A 27230-nucleotide genomic window follows, 5' to 3' on the forward strand; every position below is an offset into this window, starting at 1 on the left:
GCCTGGATTTTATGCAGGCAGCTTCACTGTAAAAATAATTTGGCAGACAGGTTGCCTTTTGCTTTAAAATGGAGCTTTGGTTTAAATGTATGCGAATCGCAACCCACGGCTGTTTTGTTCTGTGAAAGCAAATGACGAATTATGAAAAAAATCAGGACCAAAAATAGGTGCTATTATTTCATTAAAGTTAAGCCTCTTAATAATTGTGCTGAAATGATTTTATATTAATTAGGGATGATTATTAGAACTGGGGCTGCCTACCGATAACAATTCGTCGCTCTGGATAAGAGCGTCTGCCAAATGCCTGTAATGTAATAATGTAATGTAATTAAAGGCTGTTTTTCATTATTTGTCAGTCTAAGAAATTCAAACCCACAGTTTTGTTCTTAACGTCTAGTCATGTCTAGGCTTGCATTCAAATTTTATTTTCCTACACAACGTTATAAATTCAGTGGTTGCTGACATTAATGAAAACATACACAAAATGAACAAATTGCAACACTTGGATACATTTGTTCAGGGGTACACTAAGTGTACACGAAGTGCACTGACCGAGGGGCTGGGCATTACACAGTGTGAATGCCTGATGCAGAAGTGCAGTAGTAAAACTGCCCAAGGCGAAGGGCATTCAAACTGTGTAATGCTCAGTCGCTCAGTCATTGTCCAGCTTATGCAGCGGCTTACCAACAAAAAGCATAATTATAATCAAAGCTAGATACTGTAGCAATCTAGCTTTATGCTAGGTATCCTGTCACTCACATCATGTGAGTAATATTAAAATTCAATTTGGTTTTAGGTCAAAATAGTCTCACAGCTAACACGGATAGCTATATGGCCAAAAGTGTGTGGACATAGGCTACATCATCTCATCCATTAATCGGCATTAATATGGAGTTGGTCCAGCCTTTAGTGCTATAACAACCTCCACTCTTCTGGGAAGATGTTGGAGCACTGATGCAGAGATTTGCTTCCATTCAGCCAGAAGAGCATTAGTGAGGTTGGGCACTGAATGGGCGATTAGGCCAGGCTCACAGTTGGCTTCCTAATTTATTCCGAAGGGGTTGAGGATAGGGCTCTGTGCAGGCCAATCAAGTTACTCCACCCCGTTCTCGACAAAACCAGTACTACATGGACCTCGCTGTGTGCCCAGGTTCACTGTCATGCTGAAACAGGAAAGAGCCTTCCCGAAACTGTTGGGGATGCACATAATCATCTAGAATGTCATTGCATGCTGTAGCCTTAAGATTTTCCTTCACTAGAATTCAGCAGCTTAGTCCAAACCATGAAAAACAACCCCAGACTAACCCCAGCTATAAATAGACTAGCTACTCTCTACAGTCATTCAACATTGCTTGTTTCATTGATTGAGACCATTGATGCACATTTTTTGGAATTTCTTTTCCAATTGGAATGGAGATTTTTTACCAGCGTTATTTCATATCCAGGGGTATATGGACAAATAATGCCCACCTCCCAGCCACTCAGAACTATTCAGCCAAGCCGTCATACAAATGTATACTTGCCCATAGATTGTATACCGCAGTACCTAATTATGCTGCATCTTGACCAGTCACTCCCTACCATTGAAGGGAAGATTCCCAATGAAAGCTTCTCATTTACAGTGAAACGTGTGTGAGGCAATTCAATTCTCCCACCATCAGAGACAGTGGCAATTCTTCCACTGTCAGTCTTCAGACAGAGGCAAAGAGGCATTGCACAGGTAGCAAACCAAATCGGAGCTCGACATGAAATCACAATGATGGAGACACCCAGGCCCTACCCACTGAGCATGCCATTATGAACCAATTTCTGCTTAGAGAGAGAGAGAGAGAGAGAGAGAGATGGGGAGGAGAGAGAGAGAGAGAGAGAGAAAGATGGGGAGGAGAGAGAGAGAGAGAGAGAGAGAGAGAGAGAGAGAGAGATGGGGGAAGAGAGAGAGAGAGAACAGAGAAAGTTATTAGGGAATCTGGCAGGGCTCCAGTGGCCTGGGTCAGTGTAAGCTGCTTGGCTAACTCATCTTCTGAGGTAAAAACGTGTTCTGAATGCATGCATGCACGTTGATTAACACTTCAAACTGCAGGACATCTGCTGGCTCAGTGCGGGGGGGCGGGGAGGGGAACGAGGGGACAGTCCGGATGAAGTCTCGCAGGGAGAGGGAACACTTCTTATTCAATTGTTTTGTTCCAAGCAGAACCGAACTGAACTCTTCCTCCCTGCTTCGCCGCTGTTACACCGCAATCTTTGTTTCCCAGACGCCACCGTGAACAGAGTCCCCCCCTCTGTCTGGCTCATATCAGTTTCACAATGTTTGGCTGCCTGGCACCGCGCCAGAGAGGGATAGACGCTTTGATTTACACTAGAACTTCAGCGATATAGACCTCGGAGTCACTAAAGTTACAAGTCAACCCAAAGGCCATGAAGCCATATGGATCAATCATGCTTTATCAAGCTCCTTTTTCATCACTACTATGACATGGGGTGCACTAAATGTGTCACACTTTTCATTGCTCAAAAAATACCAGTGTGTGTGGCAGCCAGGAGTGAGGTCTCGCAACAAAATCAAGCACTTTGCAGAAGGACCCAAACATAGTGCGTCAGTGAAAAGAAGATGTTTGGAAAGGGGAAAATAATTCTTAACAGTCAAATGAGATTGAAAAGCCCACTGTTCCAAAAAAAACTTCACTAAAGGTTTAGAGCTACAATATGGGATTGGCCTATTTAAAAATATGGTTCCCTTAATATTCTCTGAAATAATGGTTCTGATCTGTGAAGCATTACTTTTCTTTAAATTGGTGTACTTTCTAAGTTCTGTACATTCTCTTTTCCCAATCTGTTAGGCCCTTCTGAAACTGAACCTTCACAAAGTCATCCAACATTTGGAGCCAGTTATTCATTGAATAGTATATCATCCTGATGTGTTTAAAACCTGCTGTTGGTTTCACGCTCTAATAGCAAAGGCCTCTCCGGTTTCACAGACTATCACCTGATACTTAGACAAATACCCGATGCTTTGCTTTCTAGCATCTCTGAAACCGACAGTCTAGGAAAATGGACATACAGTTCAGGTTTTAATCGAAACGGGGTTTGCATTAAGCGCTCAATTCAAAATCACCGGCTGAAAGTTGCTAAATTAAAAGAAGAAAAGAAATTCAAATTTGCATTAACCGAAGAAACCTGTTTCCCTGGAAACGGGCTAGACGTTCCGCAGCGGGGCAGATTGGTTCTAACGACAGTCTGTTCAGTTCCCCCACGCAGGACGCGAGCTTTTCGTTTAAGGCGCAGGCTGACGGAGGCGAGGCGACGCGAGGCGAGGAGGCACGGTTTCGTCAGCCTCTCCCCGTGCTTTCGTGCGCAGACGGTCCCGCAACACCCTGTCGTTTGGCGAGAAAAAAAGACAGATCAAGGGGCTCGTCTGAACACGAGCCGCAAAGTGCGAGAGAAGAGGCGCGTTTCTGAAGAGAGAGAGAGGCGCGGCGCCCGTCGCGCGGCGGTAAAGCTCGCGGTGCTGATGTCGGCGGTCCCCGGTGGGCCCGCTCCGTAATTGCCTCCGTTCAGAACCCCCCCCCCCCAACCCCCCCCCCGCGTCTCCGGCTAAATCGGCTGCCGTAGCTGCACGGCACGGCTAATGGCTGCTGGGGACCGGCTTTACTGGAGCGAGGATGATGAGAGAGAGAGAGAGAGAGAGAGAGAGAGAGAGAGATGGGGGGAGAGAGAGGGGGAGAGAGAGAGAGAGGGAGAGAGAGAGAGATAGATAGAGAGAGGATGGGGAGAGAGAGAGAGAGAGGATGGGGAGAGAGAGAGAGAGAGATGGGGAGAGAGAGAGAAAGAGAGGATGGGGGAGAGAGAGAGAGAGAGAGGATGGGGGAGAGAGAGAGAGAGAGAGAGATGGGGGGAGAGAGAGAGAGGGAGAGAGAGAGAGAGAGAGAGAGAGAGAGAGAGAGAGGATGGAGCTCGCTGCCTGTTATCCACCCGTGTTGTGCACATGCTCAGAGTGAGGCCGTTGACACGTGTGCAATCGGGTCGTACCAACGCATTCGTAACCGGGTCGTACCAACGCATTCGTAACCGGGTCGTACCAACGTTCACGACCGGGTCTCTGGCGGCAGCGTGCTGCATCCTGGGTGTCCTACGCACACAGTTTTTGATGGTACAACCGAAAATGAGAGATTTCCCACCCCCGAGTTTGTGATTGCAATCGCCCCCCCGCCACTGCTCCCCCTCCTCCTCGGTCCACACACATTTCTCCAGTACACCCATGTTTGGACCCAGTGCCACTACTGGATGAGGTCATGGCCTAGCTGTGAGTAATCTTGAAACCAGGTCAGCAACATATTTGTTCCAAGGTCATGCACACACGACCAGGTTACATAAATAATCATGACATGGTTACAGACACTCATGACCGGGTCATATACAGACTCATGACCTGGTCATGAACCCACTTGCAACCAGGTCTTCAACATATTTGTTGCAAGATCATACACACATACATGACCTGGTGTACACACATGACAGGTTACATGCAAAATCATCCAACACTATTCCAATGCAGCAGAAGATGAGAACACCTTCCAAATGAATTTAACCTTAATGTGGTATTCAACATTCATCTTCACTGAATTTCTTTTGAAAGCATAAATACACGTAGTATAAATGCATCTTCATGGTAAGTTCAGCTACCTGGACTTAGAATACCAGCCACAACCAAATGCTGCTCAAACAGTGCTTAGCAAAAGCCTATAAAACCAAAGATTACAGTGACTTTTATGACTTGAACTATGTATCTGTCCAGATTGATTCCATTCTGTTTATTGACTGTCTCATTGATCACAGCCTAATGCATGACAGTATGCACTGGTGCATTAATGCGAGAGCCAGTCTGGTCACATGACCTCTGTGGGGATTCATATTCATACATGCTGCAGGGGATATTGTGCAGGGCTTAATTCTATGCTATGATGAATAATACAACTACTAAGTCAACAAATCCATTGATTGATTAGGTACATGGTAAGGTTACAATTTCTAAGTCAAAAAATAACCTTGAATAAATGAAGGTCAACCAAGAGAATCTCAGCCATTATTCAAGCAAAGCTACGATTTTGAGTCATATAGTGAAAGGAAGCTTACATCAAATCCTAGTCAACCAACAACAATAATGCACTGCTGGAGGGGTATTGACTTGCTGAATTGTGACTGAATCATTGTGTATTAAATGCTAGGCACTCATGCTCTCTCTCTCTCTCACTCTCTCTGTCTGTCTTTGTCTCTCTCTGTGTTGAAAATTGGTGGTGTCATTTATTATGTGGATTTTCAGATAGCTGAGGTACAAACAGACTGTAAAGACTATGTTTGATACCAATAGGAAAACCTTTGTTGTTCGTTTTTTTGGTTTGTTTATTCATATTGTAATTTTTCCTGTTTGGTTTGATGAGAAATTGAGAGGGTAGAATGAATAACATGAGATCTGGAAATAATCTTGCTCTTTACCTACAGACTCACTAAAGGGTTATAAAAGAAAAAGTTGGCTTCTCTCGCTCACTCTCTCTCTCTCTCTCTCTCTCTCTTTCTCCGTCACTCCTTGGCTGAGCTCACCTGTTCCCCTTCCTCCTTTGCTCCTACTCAGTATTCATCTGAGCCCCTCCTGCCTCCATGACCTGATTTCCATATGCGCTGGTAAGCAGAATCACTGGACCGAATCTGTGGCTCAGCGGGCTGAGTGCTCTGCGCTGAGCGGGAGTGAGAGAGAGGAGCCGGGGAACAGAGAGCGATGAGGGAAGGGAAGAAAATTATGGAGATAGAGGGAACGGAGCTGAAAAGAGGAAGACAGGCACAGAGACAGTGAGTGAGAGGAGAGAGGGAGAGAGAGAGGCTTATGACATTAAACTTATTCAGTGCAGAGGGTCCCCGGTGGCTGCAGTAAACCTGTGGCCCCAGGTGGCCCCTGGCTGCCTTTGATGTCACTGATCCTAATCCTCCTGGTCACGGTTCCGTCAAATCCCTCTCAGCAGCCTGGCCTCTCGGCTCCACGAGACTGCAGCTGCAGCCGCACTGCACTGTCCCACGGCACCAGTGCATATCAGCACATCCATGCATCTCCAGCAGGGACATGACCCTACACACACAACACACACATGCACACACACACACGCACAGACACATGCATTCTCGCACACACACACGCACGCAACACATGCAGACACACACACGCACGCATGCACACATGCAGACACACACACACATGCATTCCCACACACACACACGCATGAACACATGCACACCCCCCCCCCCCCCCCCCCCCCCCCACACACACACGCACACACAGGCGCACATGCATACACACGCACGTACACATGCAGACACACGCACGCATACATGCAGACACACACACATGCACACACACACCCCCCACACACACACGCACACGCACGCACACACACGCACGCTCACACACACACACAGGCACACACACGCACACCCACCATATATATTAACTCAATAACTTTTTACTTAGTCATTTACTGTTTCTTTTTAGCATTCAGTTCCACCTGTCCCGGAATAAGGGGCCCCAGGCATACTGGAATTACAAATTTCTGTAACTATGAGCTCATTCTGTAGCCACACGGCACATTTGAGAATTGCAGACTGTGTCTGATCGACTTTACTACAAATTGTACAGCATTATCTATTTAACAAGCTGTAACACTTGGTGGCACGATTTACACTGGGTGATTTATACCACAGAATTGTAGAAACACACACAGCCATCTTAATTTCACATCAAAAATCACACTGCTCATGGGAGGCACGTTCATACTAAACATCACCGTGCGCAAGGCCTGCTGGGTAACCCGGGAACTGTGACCACTTCCCCCGCAGGGTGGCTTGGCCTTCTGATATCATCGGAGATGCACTGGCGTGCAGGAGCGAACACAGCCTGCCGTCCTGTTTTGCTTTTGAAATGGAAATTCACTTTGGGCGCGGTGCATTTATGCCGGTAAAACACGGGTCTTGCCCTCCCTTCCTGCCATCTTCAGTCTTCCCTTTTTAACCCTTTGAAGAGTAGGACTTTTTGAAATGTTGTTCTAGAACACAGTGTTCTAGCACTCCAGTGCTTTCAATTGCCAGTAGTGATTGTTACATCAGCATTAAAATGTTCAGTAAAAAGCATTCTAATAACATATTTGTGATCTCACACCTGAAACCTTTGAAGAGCAGGTTTTTTGGAATTTTTTAAATTTTTATATTTAAAGTCAGTATTCTAGAACTCGATTGCTTTCAATTGTCAGTAATGACTGTTACATCAGCTTTAGAATGTTCAGTGAAGAGCATTCTAATCACGCATTTGTGATCTTACACCTTAAAGGGTTAAACCCCTCCAGAACTCCCACACGCTGTCCTTTTCACACATCGCATTCTCTTTCCAAAGGATTTCATCCCCCACGCTTTTCTTTCCAGGAATTTCCGGCATCACAGGGGTAAGATGGCAGATATTTCATGCAGTCCCCTCCCCCACTTCTCTCTCTTCATCTCTTAAAAATTCCCCCAGGGGTTGACAGGTAGCTTCTGCCTGTCTTTTGCTCATGTTAACGCACCCGTGCGTCACGAAGAGGAGTCAGACATCACGCAGAATCAAAATGCTTGTCCCAAGACAACCGTACCTGATCAGTAATTATCTTGTGTGCTACCGCTGTAAAAGTTCAACGTCAGACCTGTAAGCATTAAGCGACACTGTTCATTTAGAAGACGAGGGAGACACTTGGACCTTATAATCCATCCATCCATCCATCCATCCGTCCGTCCATCCATCATCTATACCCGCTTATCCCAAGCAGGTTCACTGGGGGGGCTGGAGCCTATCCCAGCATGCATTGGGCGAGAGGCAGGAATGCACCCCGGATAAGACACCAATCTATCGCAGGACACACACACCATTCACTCCCACGCTTGTACCTATGGGCAATTTAGAGTTTCCAATTAGCCTACCTGCATCTCTTTGGACTGTGGGAGGAAACCGAAGAACCCGAAGGAACCTAGCCTTTTTGCTGTTTAAAATTTAGTGCTCTTCAGTCAGATCTTAAAAGAATTCGGCCTTTCCATAAAAAAAAGTTTTACCCACAACAGCTTACTGCAGCAGGTTTGGAAAATGCTACAGACTTCTGCACACTCTCTTTACAGTCTGCATAAATCAAGCACGGAGAGGACCCAGGACGAAATGAGATCCTTAAGATAAGTACATACACAGGTTTTCTATACTTTTGCGCGCAGGATTTCTACACGGCTTTACACAACCGCACTCACGCGCCCACAAAAATTCCTCTTTTTTCGGAGTCATGTCGATGCCCACCTGCCACGCGCCGCTCAACGCTCCCTCGCGAGGCCTTCGCGTTTGACACCGCAGCACATGTCGAGAAAGCCTGCTTCGACATTCGCCGCCTAGAATCCCAGGAAACGTGCCATTTTGCCGTGCTGCGCGAGGCGATTCTGTCGCGGTTTTATCATTTCCTACCGAACGGCGGCCCTCGATCAATCCCGTCGGAGGGCCTGCGCCGATTGAGCGGCGTCCTGTGGAAGCGTCTCGATCAATCACGCGTGATTACTCCCCGAAGGGCCGTTGTTTGCAGGCACCCGGATCGATTTCGTGAGAACAGCCAGGTGGATGGGCACTTGCAGCTGTTTCATACAGCAGTTTTCGAAGATCCGTCAGTATGCTAATCCTCTCGCCCATTTTCTTATTTTTCTAACGCTCAATCCTCTATATTTCCTTTTCTCCAGATTTATAATGCCAAAGCGTATTAGCGGGCCTATAGGCGCAACATCCTGTGTTATTTCAGGAGGGCGTAGCTTAGCGAGCGCATCCTCCAATCCCCAGCCCGCTTATTATTTTCACTCTTGAGCCTAAGCGGCGCATTGGCCCAGGGGACTGCCTGTCAAATAAATGAAGCAGAGGACTCTTACGCGATGAGGTAGGAAGTACCCTCCCTACTGGGTCCCTCCCTCCCTAGGTGGCACTGCAGTCATACAGGTATCCCTTTGTAGGGCTCTCAGCACTCTATGGTAAGAATTAGATTCTAGATTGACTGGATTCCATCTGACAGCCACCTTCAGACCCCCATGTTTATTAATGGGTGTCAGGGCAACAGTGGTGGCAGTGTGAAAATTCCCCTGATTTTGGGCTTCATTGCTTTTAGAAGCTGGAACCGCTGACACAGTGCACATCGACGGGAGCTAATCCGGGAAAGTAAGGGCCCAGTCACGCCCACTACAGGGTCCAGGAAGCACAACACAGAGCAGGATGGGGGGTGGGTGGGGTAGGTCTGAGAACAATTTGACAGCGAGTAAAATTGAGTACAATTGTTGGGGGTAAGAACTTTGGGAGAGGAACGAGAGAGTGTGTGAGGGAGGAAAAGTGAGTGGAACTGGGGCTGCTGTCGTTCCGGCGTGCAACAGTGAGAAGTGGGAGAGAGGGAGTAAAAAAATAATTGGGAGTTTGGACAGACTACAGGAGAAAACGGGTGAGCGTACGTCAAAAGAAAGCAACGGAAGTTTCCACAGAGTGCTTTCAGTAACATTCATTAATAATGAAGCTGATTACCACAGCCAGGACTATAAGTAGGCCCGGATAATTTCTTTCTTTCCAGCACTACGGCCTGTAAAAATTAATTTTAGAATCTTTTAAAATTAATGGGAAAACACATAGCAGATTGGATTGCACAGTTTTACTGAGCAATACCATATAAAATGAATACATACCACATAAAATTCCCATATAAAATGACTACAGGTTTTAAGTCTATTCTTCAGTCTCAAAGTGGGATATAAATGTCTCCACTAGCTCATTTTTCTGTGAACCTAAATGCTCCCCACATATTCACACATAAGCTAACATGTTATGTTCAAGGACAATTGCTTGTATTTATTACAGATATTTAGTCACTCGTGATCTGGACCTAGAAAATCTATGAATTTATTTGAGTCAGGACCAATTATTGAGGAGGGAAAATGAGACAACCAGACCTAGTGCACCTAAGTATTAAGTGTACATTTTACATCTAAAATACTATTCCCTGAGTACACCTACTATCATTGAAATACGATCGCTCTGTGCATTTTCCCAAATCAGCATGTCATGTAATATATTCCTCAGGCATTTTTCTGTTATAGCCCGTGTTTAAAATGCTAAAAAGCACCTCTGATGGACAAGACAGCTTAATTTCACATGAGTTATGAGCAATGGAGAGACATGGGGGATGTGTCTCTGCAGAAACTTCATATCATTTAAATGATAAAAGTTTTCATGTAAACACAGTGGCCAAAAAAAGTGCGGATGAAAAGCCACATAATTTTAGCTTTACTTACTTCCCTAGTCTCCATCTGTTAAATCATCCAAAATGTTTTGGGCTCAGACTCAGTTCTGAAGGAACAGAGAGAGAAAGAGCAAAAAATTACGCACAAACTTTGTTTGAACGAATAAATGAATGAATGAACTAAACTGTTAGTTTAGTTTGACTAAACTATATTGAATCTTGTTGCTCGAAAAATTTCCACAACACCAAAAGAGTACAAACGGACTCCGCATTGCCTTCCCGCTATTAACGCTACGACACGCGTTCTTTAATGTCATCGCATAAAATGAACACGCGGCGGTGTAAAAAATAAACACTGATCCTTTAAAAATTCCGACGCTGTCCGATGAATATTGATTCAAACTGAAAGCGCGGAGCGCCGGGCATAAATTATTCAGTTTAATCTCTCTCGGGCTCCCGGGCCCCGGCTGGTGAAAGACGAGAGTTTTCTATTCCTCAGTCCCTCCCAGGCCCCCGTTGCTCTGGCACTTCCCTCCTCCGCCGCTCTCTCTCTCTCTCTCTCTCTCTCTCTCTCTCTCGGCTCCGGGAAGACAAATATTGAGCCTCGCCCGGCCGCTCGCGCCAAGGAAACGCTCGGTTCGTGCCGGAAAGGAGGCATCGACCCCCCGCGATTCGGAAGACATCGATCGCGCTCTTTCCCCCCCCCTCCGCCTGCCTTCGTCTCGGTCGTAGGCTCCTTTTTGCGGCCTCCTCCCGGTAAATACTACCGCCCCCCCCCCTCTCGATCGGGCTCTCCCTCGTGTGGCCCTCTCTCTCATTTCCTACACCCCCCCCCCCCCGTTCCTTCCATCTTTAACCCCCCCCCCCTCCACCCATACCTCCCATCACTCAGTGCTCGCGCACCCCTCTCTTAATCTGCGGTCGAACAGGAAGCCCGCATACGTTCGCCATAAAACACAGGAAGTGGGGGGGGGGGCGACAGGAAGGCAGGCTGGCATTAGCAGCCCGGTAAATCAGGTAAACATTCCTCCATTAGGTATGCCGGTATTCCCTCAACCGCGATTCCGTCTGTTCCTCTCCTCCTCCTCCTTCTCCTCCTCCTCCAGCTCTCCCCGTATTCACTCCATATATTTCCCTTCTCGCTCTCTCTTTCTCCCTTTTTTTCCCTCCTTCTCCATCTTTCTCTCTCTCTCTCTCTCTCTCTCTCTCTGCCTGCTCCTCCTCGGGCTTTATTTCATTTCTAGCCGTGGGTTCATTTCTGTTGGCGGAGATCATCCGTCTTTTCCACATCAGAGCCTCGGTGACAGTGCACTATATTTCAGACCCACTTGCCCTGCGGTCTGTAAAAAGGCTGAACGCAGTACCCTCTTAAAAAACAACATTGGGGGGTTTTTTTTTCCCCTCTCTCACTCTCTCTCTCTGCTCGCTATCCTCGCTATTCTCTGCATCCTCTCCAGATTACATCATCCTGCTCCTTACCTTCCTGACCCCTCTTGTGTGATTCATCTCATGACACACACTAGCGGTGTGTCTCCGTCTCCCGGCGCGCAGACGTGCTCATAGCCCAAAGCAGCTGGTTATCCGCGGAGAGAGAGAGCTGCCGGATGCCTGCGCTGGTGCTGGTGCTCGCGCCCCCCCCCCCCCCCCCCGCTGAGAGCCCGTCTGACGGCTTGTGTTTCCGCAGCCGAGCGCTTCAACAGGTGGCAACGGGGGGGGGGGGGATCTGCGCTGGCCCGTGACAGACAGCCGGGTCAGCCGCCGCCGTCTGCGCCGCTGAGAGGCGGGCGGGGGAGCGGGTTCGAATCACCCGCCGCCGCCCGACAGTGCCCCTATCTGCGGTCCACATGCCGCCCCTTCAGCCTCTCCGGTGCGAGCCCTCCATCTCCCTCCATCTCCCTCCTTCCCTCCATCTCCCTCCTTCCCTCCATCTCCCTCCTTCCCTCCATCTCCCTCCTTCCCTCCATCTCCCTCCTTCTCTCCATCTCCCTCCTTCTCTCCATCTCCCTCCATCTCCCTCCTTCCCTCCATCTCCCTTTCCCTCCTTCCCTCCATCTCCCTCCATCTCCCTCCTTCCTTCCTTTTTATTCCCTCCTTCCGGTGCCAGTAAAGCTGCAGCTGCGCTTGAGAGGCGGGAACAGCTGTCGCGCGCCCCGGACCCCTGCCCGGTTTCGGGGGGGGGTCTGCGGTCGTCACGGGCGCGGCCCTGTCAGGGTGGCTTTGGGCCTGTCTCCACTATCCCCACCCCCCCCCCCCCCCCTCCCCTCCCCTCCCCTCCTGCACGGTGACATGCCACCTTTGGGGTTGCAGCACACGCTGCAGCACCACCCCATACACTCACATGCACAGGCCCCGGTCACATGATCCTCAGTGACGGCTCGGATCGGACGATGATTTATTCAGACGGTCTCGCGCGGCGTAGCTTTACAAATACATACTTAGTCCACAGCCTCACAACTGGCAAGCGTCCGGGTCTCTGGAAACTGAACGCGGGAGGTGCGGCAACAGGCCGAGGAGGGGCGGGCGAATGATGATTGAGAGAGCTAGGATGCTCTCAGCGCAGACCCAAATGGACACGGAAGGAAACGGACTCGGAGAAGGAGGAGGAGAGGAGAGAAATAAAGAGAGAGAGAGCGATAACGCCCTCTCTCTCCGGGAGACCGGCGGCCGCGGCGTTCGCGCAAAACCGGGAGCAGAACCGGGAGCAGAACCGAGAGCAGAACCGGGAGCAGAACTGGGAGCAGAACCGGGGAGCAGAACCGGGGGCAGAACCGGGGGCAGAACTGGGAGCAGAACCGGGAGCAGAACCGGGAGCAGAACCCGGAGAACTCCTCAGCTCCCGTTCCCTCGCAGCCGCTCAAATTAAATTTGATCGCCTAACGAGGTGGACGGCGAGGCCCCGGCGGCGGGCGCGGAGGTGAAACGAGATGCCGTTCGACGGAGCCGGTTAAGCCCCGCCCACGGCAGGCGGGAGGAGGGCCGCCGGAGAAACGGCGGGAAAGAGGCTTCCCGCTCCCCCCCACCCACCGCGGCCACAGCTACTGTACCGTCTTGCGGTGGCTCTGACCCCCGTCCTCTTCCCCTAGCTAGCGCCGCCTGCCGCCGCTCCAGTCGCTCGTCTCCGACGGTTTCGGCGAGGCGGGCCAGCAATTCGGAGAGCCCTCTGTCACTTTCCCGAACCGGAAGGGCTTGCGAATCACATGGTGTTCATGTCTACTCAGTGGGGGGGAAATAAATTACATGAACCACCCTCGGTTAAACGGAAACCACCCGCAATAAGAAAGACAGCAGCGAGAGCTGTGCACTTCATTGACTTTCCTGAACGGAGGCTAACGAGCGAGCAGGCAGGGCTGACCGCCCATGTGACCACGGAGCCTCCCCCCACAGAGAGCAGCGAGCGGAGAGCCGACACGCGCGCGCGAGCAGGCACAGAGCCCGGCGTGCTGCGCCAGGGAGGACTGCCGCAGCCCAGGAAAAGCACACCGAGCGGCCGCAGCGCTTAAATCACTTCAGCCGCTACGGCTTGGCGCGGAGCGAGCGCTCGCTGCCGGTTCGCGAGCGAGCGAGCGGTTAGCGCGCGACGCTGCTCCGGAAGGCTGCGTTCTCCGCGTGACGATGCCTGGTGACGGGACAGGGGACGAGGAAGCGAAGCCCGGCTAATTAGCGATCGGGAGCGAGCGGGTTTGCCCACCTGTCTGCGTTATGCCTTCCAGGCTAGCCGCGGCGCTCAGCGGCGGCGGCGGGCGTGCTACCGCGGCACGGGGTCCTCCGGCTGTCGCGGCGACGGAGGCGCGTTCGCGGAGAGGGGAAATGGAAGGTTTACGGCCGACTGGCCCGTTCGCTCCGCCGCGCGGCGCTGCGGCTCGGGGCTGTCCGCCGAGCGCCCGTATGTCTCCTCCCTGCGCCTCTCCTCCTACAGCACGTCTCCCACCCTTCGCCCTCAGTGACAGTCCTCGGCAGCACCCAACAGCGTAATGCGACAAGGACCGAACTAACGCGCAGGTGTCCGCAACGCAACGCGGGGGAGAGCAGCCCAGACGCCGCGGCGCGGCCCAGCGCGGTTCCAAGAACCTGTGGCAGAACCCGCCCCGTCGTGACGACGTCCCCACAGGCCCTCGCCATCCGCAACTCTGCCCTGTCCCTCTCCGCGGCCAAGTAAGAGGCTTCCTCCACCTGTAAGAGGCGAAGGAGGAACGCGACGCGGGACCCCGCCGGCTCTGCCCGACCCCATCCGGCGCGCAGACCGGGCCGCGACAGCGCGTAGCGTAGGCGGGAAGAGCGACAGACTGACGGGCGGGGGCAGGCGCACGCGCACGCCGAGAAATCGCCGGCGCAAAACCGCACGCCGAGCAGCGCTCAGAGGAACGCGAGCGTCGCCCCCCTGCTCCGCGCTCGGCCTCGACGCCGGAGCACAGAGCGCGCTCAGCCCGACGCAACGCCGAGGAGCGAGAGGAACGAGAAGCAAGCAGGCGCGATCGCAGGAACGAGGAGCCGCGTGCCGTCAAAAAGGGGGGGGGGGGGGGAGAACAACCGAAAGAGAGAGAAAGGGGGGAACTACGTCCTATCCCACCTGGTTCCTTCCACTGCCACCTCTCCGTCCTCTCTCCTCCCGGTCACCGTCACGTTCTCTCCATCCGTCCCTCAGCCCCTCAGCTCCGACGCTGACTGAAGAGATTCACCGAGACGCGAGAGGAGAGAGAGAGCAAGAGAGGTGGGGGGGGGGGGGGGGGGGGGCAGCGGAAGGGAGGGAGGGATTGAGACGAAGAGAGAGAGGGAGGGAGGGGAGGAAGCAGGCGAAGAGGGAGGAGAAGACAGTGTAAAAGGAACCGAAAGTGGGTAGTGTAGTACAAAGCTAGAGGTGGGGAAATGACAATGAATTGAGCCGAATTGGGAAATGAATTTAGGTGAAAAAGAAAAAAAAGGTACGGAAATGAATGAATGGAGTTAAAAGATGAAGGAGGGAGGAGACGACAGGAGAGGACGGGCTGAGCGAAAATCGGGGCAGAAGAGAGAGAAGCGCAGAAACCTGCCAGCTCCTCACACTGTCTCTCTCCCGTCCTGTCCGGTCGAGTGTCCCCGCTTGTCTATCTCACTCCAGTCCATCCCTGCAAAACCGCTCATCGCTCTGATCAGGGTCTGCGCTGTAGCTGTTAGGCATCCGCACCTCCTCACGCTGAATGATGTGGGGAACTGGACGTGAGCACACTCCACCATGCAGTACGCACTGCCCCATATAACACAGTGATGAGCACACTCCACCGTGTAGTACGCACTGGCCCATATAACACAGTGATGAGCACACTCCACCATGCAGTACGCACTGCCCCATATAGCACAGTGACATGAGCACACTCCACCATGCAGTACGCACTGCCCCATATAACACAGTGACATGAGCACACTCCACCGTGTAGTACGCACTGGCCCATATACCACAGTGAGGAGCACACTCCACCTTCACCATGCAGTACTCACTGCCTCATATAACACAGTGACATGAGCACACTCCACCATGCAGTACGCACCACCCCATATAACACAGTGACATGAGCACACTCCACCATGCAGTACGCACTGCCCCATATAACACAGTGATATGAGCACACTCCACCATGCAGTACGCACTGCCCCATATAACACAGTGACATGAGCACACTCCACCATGCAGTACGCACTGCCCCGTATAACACAGTGACATGAGCACACTCCACCATGCAGTACGCACTGCCCCATATAACACAGTGACATGACCACACTCCACCATGCAGTACGCACTGCCCCATATAACACAGTGAGGAGCACACTCCACCATGCAGTACGCACTGCCCCATATAACACAGTGACATGAGCACACTCCACCTTCACCATGCAGTACGCACTGCCCCATATAACACAGTGACATGAGCACACTCCACCATGCAGTACGCACTGCCCCGTATAACACAGTGACATGAGCACACTCCACCATGCAGTACGCACTGCCCCATATAACACAGTGACATGAGCACACTCCACCTTCACCATGCAGTACGCACTGCCCCATATAACACAGTGACATGAGCACACTCCACCATGCAGTACGCACTGCCCCGTATAACACAGTGACATGAGCACACTCCACCATGCAGTACGCACTGCCCCCTATAACACAGTGACATGAGCACACTCCACCTTCACCATGCAGTACGCACTGCCCCATATAACACAGTGACATGAGCACACTCCACCTTCACCATGCAGTACGCACTGCACCATATAACAGTGACATAAGCACACTCCACCATGCAGTACGCACTGCCCCCTATAACACAGTGACATGAGCACACTCCACCTTCACCATGCAGTACGCACTTCCCCATACAACGCAGCAATACGAGCGCTCTACACAACAAAGTAATAACCTTATGCACGAATCAAGTGACTATCAGCCATTATCAAACGCTGCTCGGGGATAATGAACGCGGCCCAAATGTCAGGCGAAGTGTTAAGCGCGCGGCGTGGCGCCATTGTTCCAGGCGGGCGGAGGTGAGCTCATTAGCGGCGCTAACCGAGCGCGCCGCTCGCTTGGCTGCCCGCTCGGAGCCGGCTTCCCCGTTTTTTAACAGCCCCGCGCAGGAGCAGCGCCGACCTCCGACCTCCTAATGCGCCGTAATTCTGACGGGAGCTCCGACAGCCCCGAGCACTGAAGAGCCGCGCTGGCTGGGGGGGGGGGGTGGGGGGGGGGGGGGGGGGCAGTGACAATGAACATGACTGATCCCCGTGTTTTTTTTTCCAGGGAGCTCTTGTTTTTTTCTCTCTGCCTGTCACAAAGGCGGCCATTGTGGGCCCGCTGAATGGGAACCCTCACAGCGCTCACCGCCCGCTCTTTTTCGGGTCTCCTTTAATGGCTGGAAAGAGGCGGCCGCCTCCAGACCGGCGACCTCGCTGCGTCGGGCTCTCTGTCAGAGCTGCCGGGATGGCAGGGGAGACGGCGAGAGCGGTGCATTGTGGGGGGGGGGGGGGGGGGGGGGGGCGGAGGCAGGGACGGTGCATCTGGTGCTGACGGCTGGTCTGACAAAGGGCGAGAGAGAGATTGAGAGAGTGTGCGCGTGTGTGTGTGTGTGTGTGAGCATGCATGCCTCTGTGTGTGTGTGTGCGCGTGTGTGTGCGTATGTGTGTGTGTGTGTTTGTGAGCATGCATGCCTCTGTGCGTGTGTGTGTGTGTGAGCATGCATGCCTCTGTGTGTGTGTGTGTGCGTGTGTGTGAGCATGCATGCCTCTGTGTGTGTGTGTGCGTGTGTGTGTGCGTATGTGTGTGTGTGTGAGCATGCATGCCTCTGTGCGTGTGTGTGTGTGTGAGCATGCATGCCTGTGTGTGTGTGTGTGTGTGTGTGAGCATGCATGCCTCTGTGTGTGTGTGTGTGCGCATGTGTGTGTGCACGTGAGAGCATGTGCATGTACCTGTGTACATGAATACATGTGCCTATGTGCGTGCGTGTCTTTTCCGATTTGGAACAAGTGTGCATGCGCGTGAGCGCGAGAGGGAGAAAATCCACGTCAGTGTGTGCATGTGCGTTCCCAACAGAGGCAGGTTCACGCGTCAAGAAGCCCCGAGCAGGAGCACAAATTACCGACGCTTCGCCGACACGCCGCACCTCATCCCCCTCGCTCGCCGTCAGATCGACGCCTCCCGACCGCACGGCCCCTCCGTCGACTCCCGTTCTCTCTCGCCTCTCCCCGCGCGCTCCTCGTTCCCAGCTCCGCCTTCCTTCTCCTCTCCCCTCCGCCCGTCCTCGCTTCCCACCTCCGGCGCCTCCATTCCATACATCAGGCGCAGCTTAACACCTTTCACGGTTCGTCGCCGCTCCTCCTATTACGTCTGAGACGCGGTGAGCAGGGGCCCCGGAGGGCTGTTTAGGCAGCGTGTAATTACACACAAGCAGACTCCTGCCTTCGCCGTGAGAAACGCGCCTCGGAGCGCGAGGACTCCTCGAGGGGCAAAGGGGGAAAAACGCGCACGATTAAAACAAGAAAAGGAAACGGGCACGCCGGTCTGGGAAACAACGAACCGAAAGGCCCTTTTTTTTTTAAAAAAAGGGATATTTTTGGAACGAACGCCGCGTATCCGAGTTCGCGCGACGCCGGGGGGGCCTTCCGTTCCGTTCCGTTCCGTTCCGTTCTGCGGTCCGCCGGAGATTCGGAATGATTCATTAAGGGTAGCGACTGATTAAAATGTCGGGACGAGGACCTGCGAGGGTGCGAGGACGCGGGTCGGCGCGGCGGCGCCGGGCTGAAGCTGGAACCACGCCTCGCGAGGACTCCGCAGTGGGGGGGGAACAGCCCACCCCCGGCAGGCACAGCACAGACGCCTGGAGGGCTGAGAGGAGCACGGCCATCAGAGAGAGCCACCTCGTGTGTGGAACTGGCAACCCCCGCTGACCAAAATCCCCCTTTTGGGAGGATCACCCCGCATTGTGACATATGACGGTACAAAGAGGTGTAGCGATGTGTAGCAATGATCACACCAGCATGCTTTAGACTAGAAAGAGAAACAGGGTCCTATTCATTTTGTCTTTCAACCATGGTTACAAGACTCAATCTGACCCACTGCAGGTCCCCCTTTACAAAAATGGAATATACTGAACATATGTTTAAATTAAATATATAACCAAGATATTGCTGACTTGTATATACATTATATATGGATAAATATACTAAGCAGATATTGCAATATTTTCCTGAAATCATAAATATATTTATAATTGCATAATGATATAATATAATCATAACTGTATTTTTGCAATATATTTAGTTTCCTTAAAGGCCATCACATAAACATTTGAAACTGAAGCTGTCATTTCCAAAGGAGAAATTAACCAGAAATCAGATTATAATAAATGAATGTTGCAGAAATGACAAAAGGGAAGCACGTCATAATTCATGCTGCGTTTTAAATTTGTCAGTGTTAAAAGCGATTTTATAATTGCCGCTTCAAACATGTTTCCCAAGATTTCACTTTCCACAAACATCTGCAAAACGTTAGTAAATCATTTGCATGCTTGCTTAATTCTACATTTTTTACTTGCCTATAACCCAGCATAGTTATGCAGTTTACAATTCTTGACAACACGTGTTCCACTCGAAAGAGAAGATCGGGACAGAAGGCCATTAAACGCGTATTTCTGAATATTCATTTAAGCAGCGTGATGCATTGCCGCTTAAATGCCGCATTACAACGTAAAACAAAGCCCTTTGCTTCTGCTCTCACAAAAACCCGATGAAACAAACAGGCTAAAGTTAATACAGGCAAGCGCATCTCCGTTAATTCTCTTCCTTCGTACTGAGCCAGATGCAGGCACAGATCAGCTCCTTTTTTTAGGAATTAACTCTCACAAATTTACCCCAAGCTGGGAAAAGCTGCTAACATGGTGTGGCTACATCTGGTGGCTGCTGACTAGAATTCATTTTGCACTTGTGGCAAACTTTTTTTAACCATTATTTTTTTTCTTTTTTTCTTTTGTCATCATACTGTTTATTATCAATATCTTACTATGTTTAGCAGGTAATCCAAAGATACTGGTCTACTGCTAATTGCCATTTATTCTGTTTATACCTGTTCTTAATGTGTGATAAGCCTTTCATTTTATTTCTGTCATATATTAAGTTGTCTCAACAAATGAACTTGTGCAATTGTTTCCACATCAGCCTGCGTCTGTTTCATTTGCTTGAATACCACCTGTGTGGGATATTTCCTCACAAAACGTTAGAGGGTTCTGCTGCCCCTTATATTGGAAAGAGGCGTAGTTGAATCACTTTAACTAGGCAGCACTAGAGGCATTGAAGTTCACATATAGGAGCAGAATACGGCTACAGGATATTACTGTGCATCATTATATTAACATTACTCTTCAACCAGTTTTGTTGCATTTTACTTTAATGATATTAGTACTCCTGACACCATATGATACACAAACACACTCACGCACGCACGCACATGCACCGGCACTCACATGTGCACACACACACATGCACATACACACACACACACAGACTCACGCACACACACCCACACTCAAGCACACGCACACACCCATACACGCACACACATGCGCACACACACACACACACACACGCGCGCACACACACACACGCACACATACACACACCACACACACACACACACACACGCGCGCACACACACACACGCACTACGCATGCCTCACCCAACAGAGGAACTCTGGAAGTGAGTAATAGAGGGGAGGGGCGTGTGCTGGGTAAATGGACGCATGGCTGATAGCAGCCGCCTATTAATCCAGATCTCCTCCGCTCTCACGGTCTTCCCCTCTCCTCCCTGCCCTCCATCTCCGCTCCCCCCCTACTGCAGTCCCCACCTTTCCCCATCACATCCAATCATCCGCCCGTTTGCCTTCTCTGTCTCTCACTCTTTGCACACGCAATCCCCTCCCTCCCTCCCTCCCTTCCTCCCAGACTCTTTCTCTCGTTCTCTTCTCCGACACACAATCACCTCCGTCCCTCCCTGGCCTGTTCTGCCACACCGTCTCCGAGCCCATATCACTTATCGCCTTCACACGTTCACTCTGTCCTCTGTGTTCTCCAGCTCCCAGCACAGGGCTCCGTATATAACAAATTAATACAGCTGACCCCTACCGGCCAACTTACACAGTGTCAGGGTCACTGTTCTGAGGTGCAGTAGCTTCGAAACTGCTCATTTGTGATGACAAACTGCCAACAAGGGTCCCTGAAGTCTCACTTAACCACGGCCATGGCACGGATATGGATGCCTGTGTGTGTGTGGGTTGGGGGGGGGGGGGGGTGCTGGTGGTCACTTTCACTGTGATGCAGAATCACAGAGCCTGAAGGAGGAGGGAATCTGTGACTGGGAAGAGGTTAAGGAGAGTCGGGGGGAGGAGGAACGCTGCTTGGATCGTTCCCGGCTAATTACCCAGCGGGCTACGAGAAAGCCGTTCCGCGGGGGCGAGCCCGCCTGACCTTTGGGCACGTCCGAAAAGCGCTCCCTTAAGGCCAAGTCCTGAAAGTCGAGATCTGCCGGGGGGTTCGCACTGGGGATCAGCCAAATTATAACAAAGGGAAAAGGAGCCCTGTGACAGCGAGCCGCACTCGGTACGGAAGCAGCAACGGGCCAAGGGCCTGTCTAACGAGAGTGCCTGCAGGACCCCGAAAAACAGGGCGACCTCTCACACCCCAATGACAGGCCATCAGAGCAGCTGACTTTTTTTTTTTTTTTCAGTTTTATGCCAAAGTAGAGGACAGAGGCTACAAGAAACAATGACTGGGCCCTTTTCAAAGGGACAGAAAAATGTTTTATCAAGAAATATCCTAAAAGCGTCGACTTGAAAGCAGCGATATTAGACCTCGGAACGTGTTTCCTGAACTTTAGACGTCAGATGATGAAAGTGAAAGTGCTGGGGGGGGGGGGGGGGGGGAGCTAATGTTGAGGATGAGAAGTGGAGTTTAAGAGAGAGGGCTCAGCCTCGGAGTCTAAATGATGTCAAACAAAGAGCGCTGAGCCGGGATGAGTTAGCGACTGAGGCCAGCAGATAAATCAGAGGAGCAGAGTCACAGTCTAGCGAGCAGGTGGAAATGGGAGCGCTGACTGGCGTCGATGGGTGGCGCCGCGACGTCATGTGGATCCGTAAACAGCGTGGACTTAGGAGGGTGTACGGTGGGACGGATAAATGTATATGTCTACAGGCCATTCGAGCCTTCATTAAATGGCTCTGACGCCTAAGACAGTAGAGCATTGTTATGACATCGCCTTGACAGCAAATGGGCCATACATTTAAGAGCTATTCCCGTGCTTGTGTAATTGTACTGTATCATTAGGACACTTACATCTTAGTCTTCTTAGCATATCTTCTTAGAATATCTGATGAAGTACAATGATGTGCCTTCAGAATCACGTGTACCCTCATGGTAGACATATTTATCACACCCGAGACATTAATCTCGGATGTTTTAAAAAGCACATCCAGTTTCACGTGTGAATATGAGACAAAGAGGTGCTACTGTAATGCATTCATGTGTGTGAGCACGCACAGTAATAGACGACATCTGGTCTCACATTACAGAGCGGGACCAAATTTTATCTGTTAAGGGTTAAATCAACACTGTTGGACATTTTATTGTGTAGGCACTGATGTAGTATCAACATTGGAGGAGTAAAAATCAACTGGGGTTTGTGTTACTTGGAACCACAAATAATGTTTTACAGTTGCATGCTTCATTATGACATTGATCACAGACAACTGTCACGCACTCTGCGGGAGACACTAAAGTGACCAACATCACACACACTCTCACTAGCCATCCTAATTTTCACACTGGCAAGTCCCCCCACCCCAGTTCTGCATATGCCCTACGAAAGTGCAGATGGCATTATTTAATTAAAAAACAAAAACGGGTCCACATTAAGTAACATTTTCACAAATGAGGAGGACCCTTGAAACAACTGAATGAACAGTGACATGAGAATGACAGCAGACTTACTGACTCAACATAAACGAATCAGGCTAGCCTTGCTTACCCGCTAGTTTGCAAACAGTCTTTAAATTTTAGTCTCATATTTTTGCTAACGCTAGTCAAACATGCCACAAACCCTGAGGGGAATTCCAGGCGTCCAGTACGGAATGCAACAATGATACTGTTTCCAAAACAACCAATCAATCAATACAGTAAGCAAGTCGATGTTAGCAGTTTTGAACATTGTCAATAAAGCAGCACAAAAGAGCAGGCTTTAAATTTCATTACACTGATTGATTTGTAGCGAATTCAGCAAAGGACACACCAGGAGTATCACTTTTCTGAGCCATTGTGCTCGTTTATTAATGTTCAAGAAATGGAGCTTAAACACGCGCACGGGAGAAGGAGAACTGGCCACGTGTGCTGACTGTACGCTTCCTTTATACCCAAATTGCTGCCCGTAATGCAAATCTGACAGTCAAGAGAGTACAGAATCTGAAGCCGATTTTCCACCGCATGGTACCGGTTTAACTCGACTCGACTCTACTCACTTTTGGTACCAGGTGCTTCGTTTTCCACCGCAGATAGTACCCCCCGTCAATGTAGCTGGTCGTCATAGCGACGCCGCATGAAACTGCCGTGACGTCATCTTCAGCGCGACACACACAGGAACAACGGAGGATATCGAAGGGGTGGTGTTCTTGATTCTCGGTATGTGGCTGTTCGTCACAGCAAGGAGACAAATTTTGTTTCAGAAGAGGCTGAAGGCAGCAAGACAAAGGACTGCTGAAAAAAAACAGGAGTTTGGGAAATCCTACATCAGAGCTCAGACGACGAGACGACTCTAGTTGCTCATTAGCATAAAAGGCAACGTAAGAGGGCTACTGTAAACTAGTGACGATTCTCTCTGACCAGTGGTCTGCAGTGTTTTCACCTCACCTTTTGGTATCGCCTCAGCTCGCTTGGAACCTCAATGGAGGGGATACCAAAAAAGTACCAGGTACTATCCACAACTTTTGCCCGATGGAAAACCAAAAAAGTTGAGTAGAGTCGAGTCGAGTTGAGCCGGTACCATGCGGTAGAAAAGCGGCATTCCTGGCCAATTCTGGACTAGCCACATCAACACAAGGAAGTCAGTTACGACTAATAAACTATATGAAATAAGTGGCGGCTAGCTAGTTAGCCAGCCGCCATTACAACAGTTAAAAGTAATTAGCTAGCAATGGAGGACGACGAGTGCCACGAACTAATGCATGCATAGATTAATGCAGAAATCTTAAGATGAAGCTGTACACAAAAAAGATAGATCAGCCAATCAAAAAAGTGGAAATATCTCACAAGCCATTAACCTTTTTCCCTCCATTTTGTTGAGTTTGTTGAGGACCATGACCACCCCATGCTGTTGGGTTTCACAGCATTCTCAGCTACGCATAAGTCCTAAGTGAGATCCCCCCAGAGCTTTCGCCTGTCCTTGGCCCTCCATGACAGAATATAGCCCCTAGGCAACTTTAATAATGCAGTGGCTCAGCGTGGCTCTCCTTCCTACGGCGGAGAGATGTATTCACGCTCAGATAAACATGCATGCAAACACACACACATTCACAGACAGATATGCACACACACAAACACTTGCACAAAGACATGCACATACACACACATTCACATACAGAAATCCACACACACACACACACACTTGCACAAAGAGATGCACACACACACATTCGCTCAAAGATATGCACACATGCACACACACAAAGAGATGCACACATACACACACATGCACACACACAAAGAGATGCACGTACACACACACACACTCGCACAAAGAGATGCACGTACACACACACACACACAGGGCTGTACTCTGGCCATGCTGTACTCTGCCCCTTGATATGGTCCCAGATCTCCATCACAGCCTTCTTCCTCTGACAGAACCATGGACGGTGAAGCCCTGGACAAACACCCCTGAATATCATTCTGTTTATCTCCGTTCTATATTTACTTCTGTATTATCCCCTCAGTGGTGGCTGCAGGTAATTCATTATCCTGTTATTTCCATGCATCACTGATTGCAAAAGTTTCTTCCGGATCCCCCGTCTTAGCTCTGATCAATGTGGAATACATGCATACTGTATCAGTTACGCTGGATCTGTCTCTCGGTTGCCACCTCTGTATATGTGAAATAAACAACCGTGGTCTCTACCACTGCAGCTGCCAGTCCACCTCCTACCTGGTTTCATTCCCCACCTACACAATAATCCAGGAGGATTATGACACCGTTTCCACGGGGAACCCGATGGCCTATTCCCCCGGTCACATCCTGGTTTCATTCCCCACCTACACAATAATCCAGGAGGATTATGACACCGTTTCCACGGGGAACCCGATGGCCTATTCCCCCGGTCACATCCTGGTTTCATTCCCCACCTACACAATAATCCAGGAGGATTATGACACCGTTTCCATGGGGAACCCGATGGTCTATTCCCCGGTCACTTCCTGGTTTCATTCCCCACCTAGACAATAATCCAGGAGGATTATGACACCGTTTCCATGGGGAACCCGATGGCCTATTCCCCCGGTCACATCCTGGATTCATTCCCCACCTACACAATAATCCAGGAGGATTATGACACCGTTTCCATGGGGAACCCGATGGTCTATTCCCCCGGTCACATTCAAGTGTGCTTGGCCCCTTCTGTGTTGGCTCAGAGAGGCTCATCTTTGTTAAATTTAAACAGGTACACCTGACCATGACACCTTGCAGCGACATGAGAGATCGATTTCACCTAATTCCCCCGGAAATGCACATTTGGCTGCGCAGATGGGGGCTTGAAATGGCTGAAACAAGAAAGCAGAAGGAGCAAAAATTCATTTTATGCGCAAACCAGCCCATTAATATGCCTTCCTCTCATTTATTTACTGTGAAAAAAATGTAATTCACTCTAGGAGTGGAGATATCACCCTTAACTGGTATATGGCATATTCTGAAAAAATACAGAGTTGTTTTACTACATGTTATAATGTATTTTTACACTGAAAAAAAAAGAAAATGCCAGGTAGTACTAGTTAGTAGTTACAGTGAGATGAGGAAGGCTAGTCCCAGCACTGGTAATGTAAATGAAAACAATAAATAAAAAAAACACAACTACTTTCAGTAGCTAGTGTGAATGTAAATGCAAAGGAGTTTGTCAAAGCCTTAGTGGATCAAACAAGATCAATTGTGAGATTTCCACCAGTGATTTCTGGATAATTCATGAAAGTGTAGGCCTTGTTTTACCAGTTCAAAGTTATGTAAGTATTAAAATCCACACGGACTGCAAAACAGAATGAGAAATGACTTCATCAAACAAGTCATCTGTGATTAAATCCCCTGTGTGTGACTTATTTGCCTTTAAACTCTTTCTTGTGTTTCAGCCCTTTTGGGAGAAAGTGTGAATTCTAATTTCAATATAGGGTTTTTAATGAATGCTGAGCACTATATAAGTAGAGTGACAACACAAAAAGCCGAACCCACTCTGCAATGCAAAGACTGTCATGTTTTAAATGTCAAATTGCATTTCTGGAGAATAGGAATACATTAGACAGTCAAATATGTGAAAATAGCAGGCTTACAGTACATCAAACTCAACACAATCGGCCAACACATTCAAATTCAGAGAATGTGTCCAGTTAATTTTATCATTGAGACATTATTGCCAAATACCAGTCTGTTGGAGCAGGACATTTTGTATCACCACCCCTAGCAGATGCATAAGCAGTTATGTCTTTTTTTTAAATCGAGAGAGAATAAAATTAAGCCAGCAGCCTGTAGGAATGTGAGATATAACATGGAGGTTACCACAGTGACAACCAATTTACAAAGTGTGCTTCGACCCCCGCAGGCAGGAACGATTAACTGTCCTGTCATATTTCTCTCTGTTTTCCCTCCATTTTTTTAGAATCTAACTTTGTTTGAAAGGCCTGTGGGGTGTGTAGAATGGAGGCTGTCAGCCAGAGCTTTTCCCATTGGAGGAAAAGCAACTGAAAGACGCAAAACACAGACATACACACAGACAAACGGGTACAGACAGTCCAAACATGGACAGACAGACACACTCAAACATTTTTTTTACATTTTACAAATGAACAAGGGTTTTCGAAGAAGGAAGAATCAGTGAATAAAGCAGGTTCTGATTCCCACTGTTAAAAAACACGATTTTCTTCTTAATGGGTGTGATATGCTGACCATTTAAATGAATATGGGTGTTAAGATGACTGTACCAGGGACAAATGTTAGACTCATTCTTTAAAACCAGAGGAAATGGAATTCAGTACAGCAAGATAAATACATTCAGACCTGAATGGGAACTAAAATTAATTTTGATATTTGCTTTCACAAAGCTATTCTCTGCCACAGCTTCTGAAACACGTCTAAAAAATACAAGCACGAAACCGTCCAGACCC

General features: G+C 49.6%; 1 protein-coding gene across 14 annotated transcripts in view; it reads right to left on the reverse strand.

Moving 5' to 3' along the window:
* The window catches only part of LOC118219803 (SRC kinase signaling inhibitor 1-like), a 148754-nt gene that overhangs the window by 88100 nt on the left and 33424 nt on the right, over positions 1-27230 (reverse strand). The window contains exons 1-2 of one of the 14 annotated variants that reach the window (XM_035403237.1): positions 14875-14914; positions 10360-10414 (exon numbers count right to left, since the gene is read on the reverse strand). The exons of 12 other annotated variants lie outside the window; for them this stretch is intronic. The gene's annotated coding sequence lies outside the window, so the exon portion shown is untranslated. Of the gene's footprint in view, positions 1-10359; positions 10415-14874; positions 14963-27230 lie in introns of those variants that run through there. One more of the 14 variants, XM_035403233.1, reaches the window with a different exon arrangement.

The sequence above is a fragment of the Anguilla anguilla genome, chromosome 2 (genome assembly GCF_013347855.1).
Source record: "Anguilla anguilla isolate fAngAng1 chromosome 2, fAngAng1.pri, whole genome shotgun sequence".
Classification (NCBI taxonomy): Eukaryota; Metazoa; Chordata; class Actinopteri; order Anguilliformes; family Anguillidae; genus Anguilla; species Anguilla anguilla.